We start from the raw sequence: 17383 nt of genomic DNA, 5'->3' as shown, positions 1-17383 counted from the left end.
ACAGATAGGAAGAGAGTAGGAGAAGATTTTAAGGTCGATAAGACATCGGTTTTATTACAAAATTTAGTCAAGGATTTTAAGTTAGTTGACTGTTTTAAACAACTGCATCAAAGAGAGGAGGGCTTCACCTGGTTCAGTGGTGATGGCGCCAGAGCCTCTCGAATTGACTATGTTTTTACAAGGGACTGCCCGCCAACCGATGCAACATTGACCCCTCTCTTTTTTTCTGATCACATGATGCTGTCTTGCACCCTTTCACTTTCCCCGGGTGTGACGGTAGGAGGAGGGATGTGGAAGCTGAACTGTTCCCTATTGGTGGATGAAGAAGTGGTTAGAGAATATAGGGAGCAGTTCAGCCAATGGCAGACCCTCCAAGACTTTTATGAGACACGTGCACAGTGGTGGGAAATGGTAAAGGACCGGACAAGACAGTTTTTTAGGAAGGTAGGGAAAGATAAAAAGAATAGGGAAAAGAGATGCATGATGGGGTTGCAAAAAAGATTACAAAGATATTTTAATCTTTTAAATAATGGTTTTGATTTTAGCCAAGAAATAACAGATGTAAAAAAAGAAATGTCAGTTTTATCTCGTATCCAAAGTAAAGGTGTTATTTTAAGAAGCAAAGAAAGAGAAATAGAGGAAGGTGAAAAGTGTACAAGTTACTTTTTTAAAAAGATAATAACAAGGGGAGGGGCAATAACCAGTGTTAAGGTAGGAGGGAGGGATGCAAACACAACAGAAGAGATTTTAAAAAATGTAGAGGGATTTTATGAGGATTTGTATTGTAAAAAAGATGTACACGACGATACGGCAAGGGAAGTTTTAAATTTTTTAGTCAAGAATGTTAATGGCCAAAATAAGTTTTTATCCCAAGATTTTAATATTTTAGAATTACATAAAGCTCTTAAAGGTTTTAAAAAGGGGAAGTCCCCAGGAGCAGATGGACTTCCCCTAGAGTTTTATCTTACTTTTTGGGATATTTTAGCACATGAATTATTGGCTGTTTTTAACAACTTTGAGACTCTTGACAGACTACCCGACAGTTTTAGGATAGGGATAGTGTCTTTACTGTACAAAAAAGGGGACAGGACTGACTTAAAAAATTGGAGACCAATCACGCTTTTAAATTTCGATGGTAAACTTTTTAGTAAGATTTTAGCGACACGCATGTCGACTGTTTTAGAGGACGTGATCCACCCGGATCAAGCTTCTGCTGTGCCCGGAAGAAAGATAACAGACAACCTAGTGCTGATTAGAGACGCCATCTGTTACGCGAGAGACAGAAATATTCGGCTAGTAGTCCTAAATTTAGATTTTGAAAAAGCATTTGATCGAGTCTCGCACCAGTACCTCTTCCAGGTACTGGATAAAATGGGGTTTCCAGAGAGGTTTATAGCCTGGGTGGGACTGCTGTACAAGGGAATAGTCAGCAAAATTCTAATAAATGGGCATCTTTCCAAAGCTGTGAACATACACAGTGGTGTCCGTCAGGGATGTCCTTTATCTCCTCTTCTGTATGTGGCTTGCATTGAGCCACTGGCACAGATCTTGAGAAGGGACAAATGGATCAAAGGACTGGACGTTCCTGGGACGGGTGGACTGACGGCGACCTGTGCTTTATACATGGACGACGTAACTCTTTTAGCCACGGACCTTTTATCCATACGAAGAGCACTGGACTTGACTGACTGGTACGGTCGGGCCTCGGGCGCCAAACTCAATAGAAACAAGTCCGAGGCCCAGCTCTTCGGGCCGTGGGGAGACGCGGACACAGGAGGACTTGATTTGGTTTTTAAAGACAATGATTTTAAGATTTTAGGCGTTAAATTTGATAAAGACGGAGGTGGACGAGACAACTGGACTGACTTGCTAGGGAAAGCTAGGAAAAGACTGGGGTTTTGGGGACTAAGACAGTTGACAATTGAAGGTAAAATTTTAATTTTTAAATCTGTGATTTTACCTCTGATTTTACTTGTCTGTTCTGTTTTTAGCCCACCTCGGCGGTTCCTGGTGAGACTGGAGAGGGCGGTGTTTTATTTCCTGTGGGGGTCCAAGTGGGAGCGCCTGAAGAGGGAGACCATCAAGAAAAGGCCAGAGAACGGTGGAAAAGGCCTCCCAGACCCCCACCTGTTTTTAGGCAGCCGCTTCACCGCCCTGCACATTAGTTATGCCATGACCCCATCCAAAGAAAACAAGACGGCTGCAATGGTGCGATTTTGGATGGGGTCTTACCTAAGAACATTGAAAATTTTACCAGTAGACTTGAAAACCCCAGTGTCTTTTAACTTGCCTAAAGAGTACAGTTTTATAAAAATTTTTTTAAAGAAATATCTTTTAGAGAGTGAAGATGTCACCATTTTAACTAAACACAAGTCTCTCATTTCTGTTGTGCAGGACCGGGAACCGGTGAGTCCAGTTCCAGGCCTCACACTAGGTGAGGCCAAACAAGTTTGGAGGAACGCTGCTCACCCCGCTCTCCAGAACAGGCACAAGGATTTATCATGGATGGTGGCTCATGAGATCCTCCCGGTCAGGGCGGTTATGCACTCCAGAGGCATGGCCAAAAACCCCATCTGCCCTCGGTCCGGCTGCAATTCCCCGGAGACCGTCCACCACCTACTCTGGGAGTGCGGTGCTGCGCGGGACCTGTGGGCCAAGACCGGCCCCTTGTATTTCCCGTGCCTACCAGCAGGTGGGGCCCAGTTCGGGTACCAGCTCGCCATCCTTGGGGTGGGCCGGGGCTTGAAGGACATGACAGCACAGGAATTCACCTCGCTCTGGCTCACCCTCAACGTCATCAAGGATGCCATCTGGGCCACCAGAAACCTGCTGGTGGGGAAACGCGTTACGGTAACCCTCCATGCATGCGAGCTAAAGGTAACATCAATGCTGCAGGGGTACCGGACGACGATATTCGGACGGGGGGGCCGGGGCCGCACAGAGAGGGTCCCGGCAGGCACCGACCCTGGCTGCCCGTAGATGCACCCTCACCATTCTGGCTACGGGAACAGCGGGCCAGCGGGCCGGAGGAGAGGGGATCTCCGCTGAGCCTGTAAAGCAGCATCTCATGTCCCTGTTCTGGAGAGTGGGGTGAAGACCGACTTGATAAGGACTCACCCCCGGTCTTGCACAACAGATGTTTTTTTTTTTTTTTTATTTGGTTTTTATCCTATAAATTGGTTTTTATTGTGTTTTATTAATGAAATTGGTTTTATTAACATGCATATGAGGCTTGTTTGCTTTTTTAAATTTGTATTTTACTTTTGAAACCGATCGCACCTTTTAAACACACCTCAAATATGGACTTTTAAAAACAAGCAAAACACTGTGGTTTAATCAATTTTTTTTAACAATGATTGTTTCTTTCATTTTACCATGTGTATTTATTATATATTATATGGCTTGTTTTAATGTGTGCTTGAAAAAAAAAAAAAAAAAATGTATGTGAAAGTAAAAATGCAAATGGAAAAAATGTAAATGGTGACAATAAAACTTTTTCGAAAAATCTGTTCTTATCAGTTTAATATCTGATACGTCCCCCATCCGGGGACTACATATTAAATGGATTTTTAGATCACGGAGCTGGAGCCGGGGCTTGCTCCGTCCATTCCACGCATCGGCCTGGTATTGCAGTGTCTCCAGGAACGGTGTGCTTTCCCTTTTTCGGGAATGCCATTTATTGTGACGAATAGCAGAGCAAGTAATGAGGTCTGCCTTTGCAGGTCCTGTGGTTTATTGCGGACTCTCTTCTGAGGCACCCCCCTGAGGTGTTGGACTCTTCCACTAACGATGCTCCCACCTGAGGTCTCGGAGTCTTTCACTGACGAGGTGATGTATCGAATTCGGTGTGTTTGGTTAAAGGGAGTCAACTAAAACCAGCGTTGGGAAGCAGTTTCCAGGCCAGTAATGGAAGTCGCCCATCCTTCCTTTGTTGGGGTTTACGGAGGGCTAACCGTTGGTGAGGATGGTAGAGACGCAAATTGTACCTCTGGCTGGCCGCCTGGGTCTTCATACTTACCTGGCAGGGGAGACACCATGATCAAGAAGGCGGTTCACCCAGGGCGAGGCTTGTCCATTGCACTACGGCCATGCTGACCCCTGCGAATTCCCCAAATGTGGGAATCTCGACTGCATAATTTATGGTAGTGGGGGACTGCGTTCGCGCTCTCCCCTGAATTAACTGGTGAAACAAAGCAGAAAGATCTATCTCAGTTACTTTTTAGTTTCAGAATGATGAGTCCTGCCACATGCTGGGTATGTGTTTTGAGCTCATGAAACAAAATCACTTACGCTCTTGAAATATCGGTCCCTGGTGTGTGGTTTAGTTCGAATTTTGCACAGACCTCACTTTGCAAGTCGATTGGATTGACTGCAGCCTAGCTGTAGCTGTCTCCATGTTTGTTTTTCGTTGTGCTTTTTCAAATCATATTAGTTCTTTTCCGCTTACAGCGCCACCTAGTGGCCTGTCGCAGCGCCCTTTTACACCTGACCGCTGACTGAGCCCCTGCACAGGTGTGCCGATTTGGGTGAAGGGATCTCACTCCTTCCTGGAGTTATAGCCATTTGAGCCACCTCGGCCACACCACCTTGGCACGTTTTGAGGTCCCCTCGCCAAGGTGAATGGAAATTTCCACTTTTTTTGGATGATTATTGACAGTCAGACTCCAGAGAAGCATTCTGTGCTGATCTGGGTGGGACTGGGCCAAATACCTGCCGCTAGTTTGCAAAAGAAGGTTTTCGACAAAATCCCAAATACCCGAAAATTTCGTCAGAGCGACGAGCCAATCTGAGACCTGCATCTCGTTCGGCTCGAGCCAAGGATTCCGATGACATAAGGCACGTGGCTTTGCGACGAACCGTTTGGGAGTTACGAGCGATGCCGTACTCTCTGTTGCTGCAGAGCCAGCGTCAGGCCGATCGGGGCGAGGCCCGGTGACGTTGCAGACGGGGGAGGGTACTACCATCACACAGCGTTTCAGGTGTTTCCATCTTTGTTTGATGGTCCTTTTACATTTCATTTTTCTTATTTTTCCGCTTACAGCGCCACCTAGTGGCCTGTCGCAGCGCCCTTTTACACCTGACCGCTGACTGCGTCCCTGCACAGGTGTGCCGATTTGGGTGAAGGGATCTCACTCCTTCCTGGAGTTATAGCCATTTGAGCCACCTCGGCCACACCACCTTGGCACGTTTTGAGGTCCCCTCGCCAAGGTGAATGGAAATTTCCACTTTTTTTGGATGATTATTGACAGTCAGACTCCAGAGAAGCATTCTGTGCTGATATGGGTGGGACTGGGCCAAATACCTGCCGCTAGTTTGCAAAAGAAGGTTTTCGACAAAATCCCAAATACCCGAAAATTTCGTCAGAGCGACGAGCCAATCTGAGACCTGCATCTCGTTCGGCTCGAGCCAAGGATTCCGATGACATAAGGCACGTGGCTTTGCGACGAACCGTTTGGGAGTTACGAGCGATGCCGTACTCTCTGTTGCTGCAGAGCCAGCGTCAGGCCGATCGGGGCGAGGCCCGGTGACGTTGCAGACGGGGGAGGATACTACCATCACACAGCGTTTCAGGTGTTTCCATCTTTGTTTGATGGTCCTTTTACATTTCATTTTTCTTATTTTTCCGCTTACAGCGCCACCTAGTGGCCTGTCGCAGCGCCCTTTTACACCTGACCGCTGACTGAGCCCCTGCACAGGTTTGCCGATTTGGGTGAAGGGATCTCACTCCTTCCTGGAGTTATAGCCATTTGAGCCACCTCGGCCACACCACCTTGGCACGTTTTGAGGTCCCCTCGCCAAGGTGAATGGAAATTTCCACTTTTTTTGGATGATTATTGACAGTCAGACTCCAGAGAAGCATTCTGTGCTGATCTGGGTGGGACTGGGCCAAATACCTGCCGCTAGTTTGCAAAAGAAGGTTTTTGACAAAATCCCAAATACCCGAAAATTTCGTCAGAGCGACGAGCCAATCTGAGACCTGCATTTCGTTCGGCTCGAGCCAAGGATTCCGATGACATAAGGCACGTGGCTTTGCGACGAACCGTTTGGGAGTTACGAGCGATGCCGTACTCTCTGTTGCTGCAGAGCCAGCGTCAGGCCGATCGGGGCGAGGCCCGGTGACGTTGCAGACGGGGGAGGGTACTACCATCACACAGCGTTTCAGGTGTTTCCATCTTTGTTTGATGGTCCTTTTACATTTCATTTTTCTTATTTTTCCGCTTACAGCGCCACCTAGTGGCCTGTCGCAGCGCCCTTTTACACCTGACCGCTGACTGAGTCCCTGCACAGGTGTGCCGATTTGGGTGAAGGGATCTCACTCCTTCCTGGAGTTATAGCCATTTGAGCCACCTCGGCCACACCACCTTGGCACGTTTTGAGGTCCCCTCGCCAAGGTGAATGGAAATTTCCACTTTTTTTGGATGATTATTGACAGTCAGACAACAGAGAAGCATTCTGTGCTGATCTGGGTGGGACTGGGCCAAATACCTGCCGCTAGTTTGCAAAAGAAGGTTTTCGACAAAATCCCAAATACCCGAAAATTTCGTCAGAGCGACGAGCCAATCTGAGACCTGCATCTCGTTCGGCTCGAGCCAAGGATTCCGATGACATAAGGCACGTGGCTTTGCGACGAACCGTTTGGGAGTTACGAGCGATGCCGTACTCTCTGTTGCTGCAGAGCCAGCGTCAGGCCGATCGGGGCGAGGCCCGGTGACGTTGCAGACGGGGGAGGGTACTACCATCACACAGCGTTTCAGGTGTTTCCATCTTTGTTTGATGGTCCTTTTACATTTCATTTTTCTTATTTTTCCGCTTACAGCGCCACCTAGTGGCCTGTCGCAGCGCCCTTTTACACCTGACCGCTGACTGAGCCCCTGCACAGGTGTGCCGATTTGGGTGAAGGGATCTCACTCCTTCCTGGAGTTATAGCCATTTGAGCCACCTCGGCCACACCACCTTGGCACGTTTTGAGGTCCCCTCGCCAAGGTGAATGGAAATTTCCACTTTTTTTGGATGATTATTGACAGTCAGACTACAGAGAAGCATTCTGTGCTGATCTGGGTGGGACTGGGCCAAATACCTGCCGCTAGTTTGCAAAAGAAGGTTTTCGACAAAATCCCAAATACCCGAAAATTTCGTCAGAGCGACGAGCCAATCTGAGACCTGCATCTCGTTCGGCTCGAGCCAAGGATTCCGATGACATAAGGCACGTGGCTTTGCGACGAACCGTTTGGGAGTTACGAGCGATGCCGTACTCTCTGTTGCTGCAGAGCCAGCGTCAGGCCGATCGGGGCGAGGCCCGGTGACGTTGCAGACGGGGGAGGGTACTACCATCACACAGCGTTTCAGGTGTTTCCATCTTTGTTTGATGGTCCTTTTACATTTCATTTTTCTTATTTTTCCGCTTACAGCGCCACCTAGTGGCCTGTCGCAGCGCCCTTTTACACCTGACCGCTGACTGAGCCCCTGCACAGGTGTGCCGATTTGGGTGAAGGGATCTCACTCCTTCCTGGAGTTATAGCCATTTGAGCCACCTCGGCCACACCACCTTGGCACGTTTTGAGGTCCCCTCGCCAAGGTGAATGGAAATTTCCACTTTTTTTGGATGATTATTGACAGTCAGACTCCAGAGAAGCATTCTGTGCTGATCTGGGTGGGACTGGGCCAAATACCTGCCGCTAGTTTGCAAAAGAAGGTTTTCGACAAAATCCCAAATACCCGAAAATTTCGTCAGAGCGACGAGCCAATCTGAGACCTGCATCTCGTTCGGCTCGAGCCAAGGATTCCGATGACATAAGGCACGTGGCTTTGCGACGAGCCGTTTGGGAGTTACGAGCGATGCCGTACTCTCTGTTGCTGCAGAGCCAGCGTCAGGCCGATCGGGGCGAGGCCCGGTGACGTTGCAGACGGGGGAGGGTACTACCATCACACAGCGTTTCAGGTCTCCCAGACTTACCAAAGCCGAGATGGGCATCGTCGTGTCCGGCTTCTTCCCCGCTGAATCAAATCAACATCGCTTCTCGGCCTTTTAGCTAATATCAAGTGTCTGGCTTGGAGGAAGAGACAGCGATCGCCTCTTGGAGGTACTTAGGTTGTGCTTTGCCATAGCACGTCCTACACCTTCCGAGAGGTATATTGTATTGCTTTGAGCATACTTTTTTATTATTTCTTGTCCTTCATATTGTGTTGTGCTTGTTTTTTTAGGAGGAGTTTTTTTATTGAGAAACTGGTCTTAAGGTAAGTTATTTCTGTTTTAAGTTGTCTTTTATTGTTGTAGTAATATTTTAGTTTGTTTAATCTCTTTTAGCTGTGGGTGCTTCCAACATGTCGGCTGCCCGTGCCGGCATGCGGAGGCACCACAGCACTCGATTCCTGTTTTTAGAAAAAGATGGTAAGTTAATGGAAATGTCTAGGTTGGATTTTTCAAGGAAAATGATGCAAAAACTTCTAGGTTTTAACCCTGCTGATTTAAATTGCATTCTAACCCTGCCTTTTAATAAAGGTTTTGATGTGAGTTTTAAAAATGCAGCACTGTTAAATGACTTCTGGCAGCGCTTTGACACACACAAGACCCAGTTTTCCATGTTTAAAGTTGAGAAACTAACTGATAACACACAAAAAATGGTTATCGTTAGAATGTTCAATGAGACTGTGAATGGAGAAGATATTTGTATATGGCTGGGTAGATTTTGCACTGTAAGGGGCCAGGCTATGAAGGTTTATGATGAAGACGGCATTTGGAATTGTTCCTGGAGGGTCCCCATTAAGCAATGGGAAGACCCCCAGGGCTTCCAAGGTCTGAGGCATTTACCACAAATGATAGTTCTGGGAGAAAACAGGGGCTACATCCATTACCAGGGAATGCCCAAACTCTGCCGGCGTTGTGGGGAGTTTGGACATCTTGTCGAGGCATGCCAGAAAGTGTTTTGTAACAAGTGTAGAGAAATTGGACATTCCTTTGAAGAATGTCCAAATGGCAGAAGGTGTAATCTTTGTGGAGACCTGTCTCATCTTTACAGAGATTGCCCCAAATCGTTTGCCAACAAAGTTAAATCACACAAAATGGCAGTTGAGGAGCAAATGCAACAAGTTAACGAGGAGGCGGGGCCAAATTCAAATCTCCCGCCAAACCCTGTGGTTGGTGGAGAGAAAGTGGACGATAGAGGCAAGGAGAGAGTGGGGGCTGAGCAAATTTCAAACTTCCCGCCAAACCATACTTTTGGAGAAGATGAAAAGGAGGAGATGGAACTCCATCAATCCCTAATAGAGAAAGAAACGGGGTCAGATGAACAGAGCAAGGATGGGGATAGTGAACAAGACAACCAAGAACAGGAAAAGGTAGTGGAGGAGAAACGAGAGATAGAGGTAAGTAATGATCTTCCAGGAGTTATACTGAGAGGGAAAAAAAGGATTGCCCGATCTCCCATTGAGGAGAAAACTGAGAAAAGAGATCGAATGGGATGGCAATCAGATTCCTCCTCATCAGAGGATCTGAACCAGCTTTTCCCACTCAGTTCCCCAAACGAAATATCCTTTTTGTCAATAGATCTCCAAACATCAACCCCTAGAGCTAGCTCAGGGGGGAAACAGCTTCAATCTCCGGATTCCCCAAATAGGGAAAAAAAGGAAAAGCTGGTTTCACAAGATACAGATATCTTTTTTAATTGAAATTTTAGTTATTTTCTAAAATGTCGTATTTATCCCTTTTAACTGTTTTTATCATGACACTCACACTCTCTACCTTAAATGTAAGAAGTGTGAGGTCACAGTTGAGAGCTCAAACGGTTTTATCCTTTTTACAAACCCAAAATAGCGATATCCTGCTTTTACAAGAATGTGCTTTACCTTTTTTGTCCAATTATAGGAGATGAGAAGAACAATGGCCTCATGTATCTGTGTGGAGTGGATCAAATTTTAACAGAGCAGATGGAGTAGCCATTTTAATTAAAAATCCTCAGCTCTTGGTGAAGTGTAGCACAGTGGTGAGAGATGGGAGAGCTCTTTTAATAAATCTGTCCTTTTTAGGACATGATTTTAATATTTTAAATATGTATGCCTTCACAGATAAAAATGAAAGGAACGACCTTTTAGAAGACGTGCAGTCCCACCTTTTAGGCAAGACCCCATTTATTTTAGCAGGAGATTTTAATTGCATCTTAAGTAAAAATGATAGAAAAGGAGAGAGAGGGGATTTTAAAATGGATAAAACGTCAATTTTACTACAGAACATTATAAAGGATTTTAAATTGACTGACTGTTTTAGAACCATGCATCCTGGGGAAAAAGAGATATAATAAGAGTATAGATTATATCTTCACGCGAGACCTTACACCAGTAGATGCTAAACTAACACCTGTTTTCTTTTCAGACCACGTTATGCTTTCTTGCACCCTTTCTTTTCCCACAGGTTTGACGAAAGGTGGTGGGATTTGGAAGTTGAACTGCTCCCTGCTGAAAGACAGAGATCACAACAGACTACAGGGAGCAGTACAGCCAATGGCAGACTTTACAAGACTTTTATGATTCACGAACACAGTGGTGGGAGATGGTAAAGGGAAAGACCAAGACCTTTTTTAGATGGGCAGGGAAAAAGAAAAAATTAAAGGAAAAAAGACGAATGGTGGGACTGCAAAAGAGGCTACAACGTTACTTTTATCTTCTTAGTCTGGGTTTCGATTTTAACGAAGAAATTAAGGAAGTTAAGAAAGAAATGTCAGAATTAGCAGAAGTCAAAAGTAGAGGTGTTATCTTCAGGAGCAAAGAAAGGGAAATAGAAGAAGGCGAGAAATGCACAAGATACTTTTTTAAGAAAGTCATGGACGGAGGTAGAGCAATATTTAAACTGAGAAATAAAGAAGGAGAAACAGTGACCGACACAAAGGGTATTTTATCAGTAGTAGAAAGCTTTTATGAAGAACTCTATGAAGAAAAGGCAAGTGACAATAGTATTTTAAGTGAAATTTTAACAAGCATAGAGAAAACAGTAAAAGAAAATACCAGTCTGACAAAAGACTTCAACATTTCTGAGATAGACAAAAGTGTTAAAAAATTCAAAAAAGGGAAAACTCCTGGAGTTGATGGACTCCCTCTTGAATTTTATTTGACCTTTTGGGACATTCTAAGACAAGACTTACTGGCTGTTTTTAATGACTTTGAAAAGATCGACCAGCTCCCTGACAGTTTTAGGATAGGAATAATGACGCTACTACACAAAAAAGATGACAAGACCGACCTAAAAAACTGGCGTCCTATAACCCTTTTAAACTTTGATTGTAAACTTTTTAGTAAACTTTTAACAACACGAATGTCAACAGTTTTAGCAGATCTGATCCACCCGGATCAAGCCTGCGCTGTCCCTGGGAGAAAGATCACAGACAGCCTCATACTGATAAGAGACGCCATATGTTATGCGAGAGACAGAAATATTCGGCTGATAGTTTTAAATTTAGACTTTGAAAAAGCATTTGACCGAGTCTCGCACCACTACTTGTTTCAAGTTTTGGAAAAAATGGGGTTTCCCAGGAGGTTTTTAGCTTGGGTGGGATTGCTGTATAAAGATATAACCAGCAAAATCCTAGTTAACGGGAATCTTTCAAAAGCGATAGATATACGCAGCGGGGTCCGTCAGGGCTGTCCGTTATCTCCTCTCCTGTATGTGGCTTGTATCGAACCCTTAGCGCAGGTATTGAGAAGGGATAAATGGATCAATGGACTGACTATACCCGGGACAGGAGGACTGACTGCAAAGACCGTTTTATATATGGATGATGTCAACCTTTTATGTACTGACGTTTTATCAACACAGAGGACAATGGACCTGACAGACTGGTTTGGGAAAGCATCGGGAGCCAGACTGAACCGAGATAAAACACAGGCACAGTTTTACGGTCCCTGGAAACCTAGCGAGCTTACTGGACTGGAAACTACTTTTAAAAAGACAGAGTTAAAAATATTGGGCATTAAATTTGACAGAGAAGGGGGAGGGAGTGGAAACTGGCATGACGTGTTGGTTAAAGTGCGGAAAAAAATAGGTTTCTGGGGACTGAGACGTTTGACATTTGAAGGAAAGGTTTTAATCATAAAAGCTGTGATTTTACCCCTGGTTTTATTGTTGTGTTCTGTTTTATTTCCACCCAGACTCTTTCTTGCATCCCTGGAACGTGCAATGTTTTATTTTGTGTGGGGGTCCAAGTGGGAGAGACTTAAAAGAGCAACCATGAAGAAAGCACCCCAAAATGGAGGAAAAGGAGTGCCAGACCCCTACTTGTTTTTAGGAGCTTTTTATACTGCACTACATATAAAACATGCCCGAACCCCATCCAAACAAGACAAAACAGCAGCAATGACCCGGTTTTGGATGGGGTCCTACTTAAGAACTCAAAACATTTTACAGATTGACTTGACAACACCGGTTGCCTTTGACCAACCCCCAGCATACACCCACATAAAGAAGTTTTTAAAGAAATTCAATTTGGAAAAAGAAAGTGTGACCGTTTTAACTAATCATCGCTCCATACTCTCTCTTGTGCAGGAATGGGAACAAGTGTGTCCAGTGCGCGGGCTCACTCTAGGTGAAGCCCAAAAAGTTTGGCGGAATGTATCCCACTCAGCTCTTCACAACCGACACCGAGACTTGGCTTGGATGGCTGCCCATGAGATCCTCCCGGTCAGGGCCGTGATGCACTCCCGAGGCATGTCAAAGAACCCCATCTGCCCACGGCCCGGATGTGGCGCACCCGAGACCGTGAAGCACGCCTTCTGGGAGTGCAGCGCTGTGAGGGACCTGTGGGCAACAGCTGGCCCCCAGCAATTCCCGTGCCTGCCAGTAGGGGGGGTCCTAGACTACCCAATGGGAAGAGGAGGGGTGAGCCAAGAAGAAATGCCAGCAAAAACACCCCCTAAGCTATGGCTCACCATCATCTGCATCAAAGACGCCATATGGACCTCCAGAAACCTACTGGTAGGGAAGCGCATGCAGGGGTCCCTCCACGCCACTATCCAGCTGGCTAAATCAAGGCTGCAGGAGTACACCGCATGTCGCCATTTGGATGTGGAGGGTTAGAGCTTCACGGGAAAGGTCCCCATAGCCACGAGCCCTGGCTGCCCGTAGATGCACCTGAAGTGGGGCAGCGGCGCCACGGTTTAAGAGGATCTCCTCTGAGCCAGAAGGGTCAAGTCTCTGGGACTGTTTTTGAGGAACAGAGTTAATGGTTTAACCTCTTATTTTTTTTAAAGGACATACCCGTTTTTGTAATCCAGAAGAGAAACGTTTTAAACCTGTCTTTCGATTTTAATAACACTGTTTTTTTTTAACACTACAGATACACAACACAAACAAACACTCCACACAAAATGTTTTTATTTTTGTATCAACTTATTTAACTGTTGTTTTGAAAAAAAAAAAAAAAAAAAAAAAAAAGGTCTCCAAAGCAACCAATGTACTATGTTTTTTAACAAAAAAAATGTGTGCATGTAACCAGAGATTATTGTGACAATAAAACATTTTCGAAAGAAAAATCTGTTCTTATCAGTTTAATATCTGATACGTCCCCCATCCGGGGACTACATATTAAATGGATTTTTAGATCACGGAGCTGGAGCCGGGGCTTGCTCCGTCCATTCCACGCATCGGCCTGGTATTGCAGTGTCTCCAGGAACGGTGTGCTTTCCCTTTTTCGGGAATGCCATTTATTGTGACGAATAGCAGAGCAAGTAATGAGGTCTGCCTTTGCAGCTCCTGTGGTTTATTGCGGACTCTCTTCTGAGGCACCCCCCTGAGGTGTTGGACTCTTCCACTAACGATGCTCCCACCTGAGGTCTCGGAGTCTTTCACTGACGAGGTGATGTATCGAATTCGGTGTGTTTGGTTAAAGGGAGTCAACTAAAACCAGCGTTGGGAAGCAGTTTCCAGGCCAGTAATGGAAGTCACCCATCCTTCCTTTGTTGGGGTTTACGGAGGGCTAACCATTGGTGAGGATGGTAGAGACGCAAATTGTACCTCTGGCTGGCCGCCTGGGTCTTCATACTTACCTGGCAGGGGAGACACCATGATCAAGAAGGCGGTTCACCCAGGGTGAGGCTTGTCCATTGCACTACGGCCATGCTGACCCCTGCGAATTCCCCAAATGTGGGAATCTCGACTGCATAATTTATGGTAGTGGGGGACTGCGTTCGTGCTCTCCCCTGAATTAACTGGTGAAACAAAGCAGAAAGATCTATCTCAGTTACTTTTTAGTTTCAGAATGATGAGTCCTGCCACATGCTGGGTATGTGTTTTGAGCTCATGAAACAAAATCACTTACGCTCTTGAAATATCGGTCCCTGGTGTGTGGTTTAGTTCGAATTTTGCACAGACCTCACTTTGCAAGTCGATTGGATTGACTGCAGCCTAGCTGTAGCTGAGTCCATGTTTGTTTTTGGTTGTGCTTTTGTGAAAGTGAAAGTGAAGTGACATTCAGCCAAGTATGGTGACCCATACTCAGAATTTGTGCTCTGCATTTAACCCATCCGAAATGCACACACACAGAGCATTGAACACACACACACACTGTGAGCACAGACCCAGAGCAGTGGGCAGCCATTTATGCTGCGGCGCCCGGGGAGCAGTTGGGGGTTCGATGCCTTGCTCAAGGGCACCTAAGTCGTGGTATTGAAGGTGGAGAGAGAACTGTACATGCACTCCCCCCACCCACAATTCCTGCCGGCCCGGGACTCGAACTCACAACCTTTTGATTGGGAGTCCGACTCTCTAACCATTAGGCCACGACTTCCCCCGATTTATGATTTTTCAAATCATATTAGTTTTTTTCCGCTTACAGCGCCACCTAGTGGCCTGTCGCAGCGCCCTTTTACACCTGACCGCTGACTGAGCCCCTGCACAGGTGTGCCGATTTGGGTGAAGGGATCTCACTCCTTCCTGGAGTTATAGCCATTTGAGCCACCTCGGCCACACCACCTTGGCACGTTTTGAGGTCCCCTCGCCAAGGTGAATGGAAATTTCCACTTTTTTGGGATGATTATTGACAGTCAGACTCCAGAGAAGCATTCTGTGCTGATCTGGGTGGGACTGGGCCAAATACCTGCCGCTAGTTTGCAAAAGAAGGTTTTCGACAAAATCCCAAATACCCGAAAATTTCGTCAGAGCGACGAGCCAATCTGAGACCTGCATCTCGTTCGACTCGAGCCAAGGATTCCGATGACATAAGGCACGTGGCTCTGCGACGAACCGTTTGGGAGTTACGAGCGATGCCGTACTCTCTGTCGCTGCAGAGCCAGCGTCAGGCCGATCGGGGCGAGGCCCGGTGACGTTGCAGACGGGGGAGGGTACTACCATCACACAGCGTTTCAGGTGTTTCCATCTTTGTTTGATGGTCCTTTTACATTTCATTTTTCTTATTTTTCCGCTTACAGCGTTACCTAGTGGCCTGTCGCAGATTTGGGTGAAGGGATCTCACTCCTTCCTGGAGTTATAGCCATTTGAGCCACCTCGGCCACACCACCTTGGCACATTTTGAGGTCCCCTCGCCAAGGTGAATGGAAATTTCCACTATTTTTTTGGATGATTATTGACAGTCAGACTCCAGAGAAGCATTCTGTGCTGATCTGGGTGGGACTGGGCCAAATACCTGCCGCTAGTTTGCAAAAGAAGGTTTTCGACAAAATCCCAAATACCCGAAAATTTCCTCAGAGCGACGAGCCAATCTGAGACCTGCATCTCGTTCGGCTCGAGCCAAGGATTCCGATGACATAAGGCACGTGGCTTTGCGACGAACCGTTTGGGAGTTACGAGCGATGCCGTACTCTCTGTCGCTGCAGAGCCAGCGTCAGGCCGATCGGGGCGAGGCCCGGTGACGTTGCAGACGGGGGAGGGTACTACCATCACACAGCGTTTCAGGTGTTTCCATCTTTGTTTGATGGTCCTTTTACATTTCATTTTTCTTATTTTTCCGCTTACAGCGTTACCTAGTGGCCTGTCGCAGATTTGGGTGAAGGGATCTCACTCCTTCCTGGAGTTATAGCCATTTGAGCCACCTCGGCCACACCACCTTGGCACGTTTTGAGGTCCCCTCGCCAAGGTGAATGGAAATTTCCACTATTTTTTTGGATGATTATTGACAGTCAGACTCCAGAGAAGCATTCTGTGCTGATCTGGGTGGGACTGGGCCAAATACCTGCCGCTAGTTTGCAAAAGAAAGTTTTCGACAAAATCCCAAATACCCGAAAATTTCCTCAGAGCGACGAGCCAATCTGAGACCTGCATCTCGTTCGGCTCGAGCCAAGGATTCCGATGACATAAGGCACGTGGCTTTGCGACGAACCGTTTGGGATTTACGAGCGATGCCGTACTCTCTGTCGCTGCAGAGCCAGCGTCAGGCCGATCGGGGCGAGGCCCGGTGACGTTGCAGACGGGGGAGGGTACTACCATCACACAGCGTTTCAGGTGTTTCCATCTTTGCTTGATGGTCCTTTTACATTTCATTTTTCTTATTTTTCCGCTTACAGCGCCACCTAGTGGCCTGTCGCAGCGCCCTTTTACACCTGACCGCTGACTGAGCCCCTGAAGAGAGAGTGAAGAGAGTGAAGTGACATTCAGCCAAGTATGGTGACCCATACTCAGAATTTGTGCTCTGCATTTAACCCATCCGAAATGCACACACACAGAGCATTGAACACACACACACACTGTGAGCACAAACCCGGAGCAGTGGGCAGCCATTTATGCTGCGGCGCCCGGGGAGCAGTTGGGGGTTCGATGCCTTGCTCAAGGGCACCTAAGTCGTGGTATTGAAGGTGGAGAGAGAACTGTACATGCACTCCCCCCACCCACAATTCCTGCCGGCCCGGGACTCAAACTCACAACCTTTCGATTGGGAGTCCGACTCTCTAACCATTAGGCCACGACTTCCCCCATAAATCGGCACAGGTGTGCCGATTTGGGTGAAGGGATCTCACTCCTTCCTGGAGTTATAGCCATTTGAGCCACCTCGGCCACACCACCTTGGCACGTTTTGAGGTCCTCTCGCCAAGGTGAATGGAAATTTCCACTTTTTTTGGATGATTATTGACAGTCAGACTCCAGAGAAGCATTCTGTGCTGATCTGGGTGGGACTGGGCCAAATACCTGCCGCTAGTTTGCAAAAGAAGGTTTTCGACAAAATCCCAAATACCCGAAAATTTCGTCAGAGCGACGAGCCAATCTGAGACCTGCATCTCGTTCGGCTCGAGCCAAGGATTCCGATGACATAAGGCACGTGGCTCTGCGACGAACCGTTTGGGAGTTACGAGCGATGCCGTACTCTCTGTCGCCGCAGAGCCAGCGTCAGGCCGATCGGGGCGAGGCCCGGTGACGTTGCAGACGGGGGAGGGTACTACCATCACACAGCGT

At 46.9% G+C, this 17383-nt stretch overlaps 2 non-coding genes and 2 pseudogenes across 2 annotated transcripts; all 4 read left to right on the top strand.

Annotated features, from left to right (window-relative positions):
• The first annotated feature begins 3488 nt into the window (after positions 1-3488).
• Positions 3489-3658, top strand: LOC132118829 (U2 spliceosomal RNA; annotated as a pseudogene).
• A 352-nt stretch (positions 3659-4010) lies between these two features.
• LOC132118713 (U1 spliceosomal RNA) lies at positions 4011-4174 on the top strand. The gene has a single exon (XR_009425941.1). It is a non-coding gene; the product is annotated as a U1 spliceosomal RNA (small nuclear RNA).
• A 9323-nt stretch (positions 4175-13497) lies between these two features.
• On the top strand, positions 13498-13668 carry LOC132118830 (U2 spliceosomal RNA; annotated as a pseudogene).
• A 352-nt stretch (positions 13669-14020) lies between these two features.
• On the top strand, positions 14021-14184 carry LOC132118726 (U1 spliceosomal RNA). Its single transcript, XR_009425954.1, has one exon. It is a non-coding gene; the product is annotated as a U1 spliceosomal RNA (small nuclear RNA).
• The last annotated feature ends 3199 nt before the right edge of the window (positions 14185-17383 follow it).

This window comes from Carassius carassius, chromosome 37 (genome assembly GCF_963082965.1).
Source record: "Carassius carassius chromosome 37, fCarCar2.1, whole genome shotgun sequence".
In the NCBI taxonomy this organism is placed as follows: domain Eukaryota; kingdom Metazoa; phylum Chordata; class Actinopteri; order Cypriniformes; family Cyprinidae; genus Carassius; species Carassius carassius.
Note: the sequence above shows the minus strand (reverse complement) of the source record. Positions and strands in the feature narration are given on the sequence as shown.